The 4,118-nt window shown below is 35.6% G+C and overlaps 1 long non-coding RNA gene across 1 annotated transcript in view; it reads right to left on the bottom strand.

The window, feature by feature from the left end:
- The window catches only part of LOC107748051 (uncharacterized), a 4,183-nt gene extending 763 nt beyond the window's left edge, over positions 1 to 3,420 (bottom strand). The window contains exons 1-2 of the long non-coding RNA XR_001640874.1: positions 3,378 to 3,420; positions 3,061 to 3,120 (exon numbers count right to left, since the gene is read on the bottom strand). This is a non-coding gene — a long non-coding RNA (uncharacterized LOC107748051). The remainder of the gene's footprint in view (positions 1 to 3,060; positions 3,121 to 3,377) is intronic.
- Between the last annotated feature and the right edge of the window lie 698 nt (positions 3,421 to 4,118).

Genomic DNA, 4,118 nt, shown 5'->3' with positions numbered 1-4,118 from the left:
GGGGGGAGAGGGGGGTTGCAGGAGGTGTGAATGGTGTTTTTTCGAAACTGCAATAAAACTCATTCAGATCGTCTGCCAGTTGTTGATTCTCCACAGTGCTGGGGGATGGTGTCTTGTAATTGGTGATGTCTTTCAGACCTTTCCACACTGAAGCAGGATCACTGGAAAATAATTGGTTCTTTAGCTTTCCAGTATAATTCCTCTTTGCCACTCTGATCTCCTCTTATTTTTCCTTCTTAAAGTTTCCATTTGGCTGGCTTTATTTGTCCCAGTCACCTTGTTTTTTTTCTGTTTTGTCTCGATACTGTAATTTCTAACTTTGATACAATACTGTAAAAAAAATAGCGATATTTAATACCATTTTCAATACCACAGGGAAAAATGGCCACAGCTTTAAGGGCATGCAGTCTGAACTCTAAGTAAGAAATCTTTGTCATTTTTAACTTCAACTTAAAGTCAATCTGGTGCACTTTTTAGATGATTAAAAATCAATCAAGCTAATAAGTCTTCATGTTCTGTGCGTGTCACGAATCCGGTCCGTGTTCTTCTGTCTGCTCGCCACCAGAGGTCTGTAACACGTGTCTAAGGAATTGGCAATAATTTAATAAATTAATTGCTGTTATTGCAGATAGAATTGAATGGATCAGAAGATTTAGAGATCGTAAAGGAGGTGGCGGGTTGTGGTGAGAAACAACAGACAGGCACAAAGTTAGATTTTAATTTGGAATGTAATTGTTTCTTTGTTATATAAAGTGGAAATAATAAACAAAATAAAATAAAGTAAATTACAATGCCATACAAACAATATACAATAAAGGTCAACTATGAAAATGTCCCTTGAGTGCACTCTTCTTTTACCCCAAAAATATACACGGACCGGTCATTTCAATGTCAGAAAGAAATACAATTTAAAAATGAATAAAATAAATAACTTTTCTCTCAAAATATCACAGCTGTCCCGATAAGAACTTCGGTGTCAATCAAATGGGTTATTGGGTAACCATATACAATCAATAGTTCAATGATCTGTAAAGTACTGATCAGTTTCTTCTCTTTTCACGTTCTTTTTTTTTTGTCAATTCCCTCAAGGAAGGGAACTTAATTCTTTAGATTGGGATCGTCTTGCTTTCATAAAGCAAGGCTGATAATTGAAAGAAAGGATATTGTCCTCTTCTTTAAAATGTGTCATTCTTCGTCCTCTGTAGCAGATTTGGTTGGCTCGCCATCAAATGTGAAGTTTCACAGGATGTCGCAGAAGATCACGGGAGTGTCACGAATCCATAGAATCAAAAAGAAAAAAATAGAAAAACACAAAGAAGGAAAAAAAACCCTGGCCTCTGTATCAATTGTTTTTTTTTCTCTTACACAGGCGCTTCTCTATCACAGGCACGTGACCAACAATGGCGTCGGTGAACGAGTAAAATGTGACTCAACAGTATTCAATCAGCTTCTTCAGATACTGGATGGCTCGAAATAAATAAATTATAATACTTTGGTACACTTTTCGGAGGATTTTTAATCTATATTTCCTTAAATTAGATCGCGAAGATCAGATCACGTCTTTTCTCTGTCAGGCTCGTCTCTTCTGTCATTGCGCATGCTCGTTGACACACAGGGCGCGCAACGACTGAGAGCCCTTATTGGTCAATAACTAATTTTTTAAATAGGATAAATTGACTAATTTTTAAATGTTCTTTAATAACTTCTACACCTCTTTTCAACTTGAGAAATATGATGTTACTAAACTGTGAATAAATTAAGTAATTCCCTTCAATTACACTTCGTGAAACCGGGGTTACAGGTCGCCTTCTGATTACATTGACTCTCAGACAACACAAACTGTTGCACGTCACCCTGGACTACATTTCCCATGCTTCATTGCACTGATTGGACTCACCTGCAGCCAATCACACACACACTATATAACAACCACTCAAATCCTTCTCTAATCGCTGAGTATTGTCTGCGTTTATCACTCTCCTAGTGGTAGCACTTTACGAGTTTAGTCTAGTTCTAGTCCTGTTTCTAGTTTTGCCTGATTGTCTGTTCCTGATAACCTGCCTGTCTCGGATTTCGCTCTCGTCTTGTTGTTTGGATTCTGTTCGCACCTCGCCTGGATTATTATCTGTCTCTGGATTACTTGCTTGCCTCATCCTTTGGATTATGTTCGCCGTTGATCGACCTATGCCTGTTTATTGGATCACTCTTCTGTCTTGCCCTATAAGTACCTGTTTGCCATTGTCCGACTCTTGTCTGTTTTGACTATGTTTAAGAATAAAGCTTTGCAGATGGATCCGTCTCTCGTCTCGTTCGCCCCGTTACAGTGCGTCTCTGTGTGAATGAATGCTGCGGTTTCGATGACACAAACGCAAACACACAACGCTCGTGGTGATTTCAGCGTCTGCGTCTCAATATATGAGACATGAACACATGAACTTCATCTCCAGAGTTGTTCCAAGAGCCACTTCAGCAGATTTACACGATTTCATTTAATAAGAAACTACTGTCAAATACACCCTGAAACGGAAAGTAAAACTGAAAGACCTTAACGACAATCTGTCAAAAAAGTCCGGTTTAACTTTGACAGAAATTATGACAGAAATATTGCATTCAATTATTTGAGCTCATAAAAAACGAATATTCGAATATTCTTTTATTTAAATTACGTTTAATGAGAAAGGCATTTTTTAATCAAACATTATTTTTGTCACCATTTCCAAATAATTTCATCACAAGCAGCTTATAAATTATATCCTGCGGTTTTTCCATTTAAAAACATTAAACATTGTGTGTATAAAAAAAAAAGGCACTTAACATAAAAAATGGCTATAAGGCACTACTGACACCTATTGTTTGTTTGGTCATTTTAATTGATAATAGACAATCTGAATTATTGAGTTGATCACATTGACCTTAATTCTCCTTGTCTCACTCTTGCCAACAAAGTTTTTAACATTTTTATTACAATATTGCTGTATGTAAAACAGCAAGAATATGCAAATATAATTTTTGTAGTGTTACATATTTTAACATTTTTTAATGTTTTGCATATTTTTTTACCTGAAAGAAAAAGCAGATGAAGCCAAATTTGGTCCATCACTTTGCCAGTGTTTTTTGTTACTGGAAAAATATAAAAATACAAAAGAATCCCAAATTAGTTCTCTAATATGCTAGCTGCATGCTTGATGAATTGGCATAATTGTTTTAAGGTTAAATTTATATATGTGTATAAGGAAAAAAAATCTTCAATTTTCATTACAAACAATTTGATGTGAAGAGTACAGCATACTTAGTAATTAGCTGTTCATCCCTCATGAATGAAAAAGCACTGACCTGTTAAACTGCGCTGAGAGTAAACTGATGAAATGTTGGCCTACCTTCAGTGATAGTGAGTTTTCAGGATGTTTCTCAAGTTCCCAATCTTGTGCTCTTTTAATGGATTTGTTACGTTAAGAAGGGGATTTCACAGTCAGATATGCAAAGTGTGTCCTTATTGTTTTTTGTGGTTCCTCCTTAAGTTGTGTTTTGGTGGATCATCTGAGGACACTCGTTATAATGTGATTCCTCGTTATACTTGTAAAGTAGATGTTACACATTTAGACTGAATCTTTGAATGACAGCTGTCTTTTAGTCTAATATCCAAAAATATCACAAAAAGTCATTGTGCCGTCTGTATATTTATTGATTAAATTTTCTTGATTTAGTATCTGCAAATTAATGATCTCAGATTAATCTCAGTCTGATTGAAGATGTTCATTGTCTGATCATGCATAAATCTGCTTTAAAACATTAGACTGATGATAGCAGTCATGATTTGCTAAGTGGCTTAAGAGCCAGTGTGTATATTTCACATCATTTCACCTGATTAAATAATATAAATAGATAAACGTATAGATAAAAGATCGTACTTCATGCACAAACATTTACAGATGTTTTTATTCAGAAAATCCATTCTCCTTTTAAAATCGTCTTCTAAAATTAACTTTCCATGTATGCATTCGGCAGACACTTCTGTCCAAACCGACTTGTATTGCATTCAAAGTACCAGTTCTTGCATTATGTTGTATAAAATCACACGTTTGGTCAGAGCCACGTGGTTGTTAGCTTTCAGGTCTGCT

Source organism: Sinocyclocheilus rhinocerous, unplaced genomic scaffold, assembly GCF_001515625.1.
Source record: "Sinocyclocheilus rhinocerous isolate Xijiao unplaced genomic scaffold, SAMN03320098_v1.1 scaffold3243, whole genome shotgun sequence".
Lineage (NCBI taxonomy): Eukaryota > Metazoa > Chordata > Actinopteri > Cypriniformes > Cyprinidae > Sinocyclocheilus > Sinocyclocheilus rhinocerous.
This window is presented reverse-complemented; position numbering and strand designations above follow the sequence as displayed.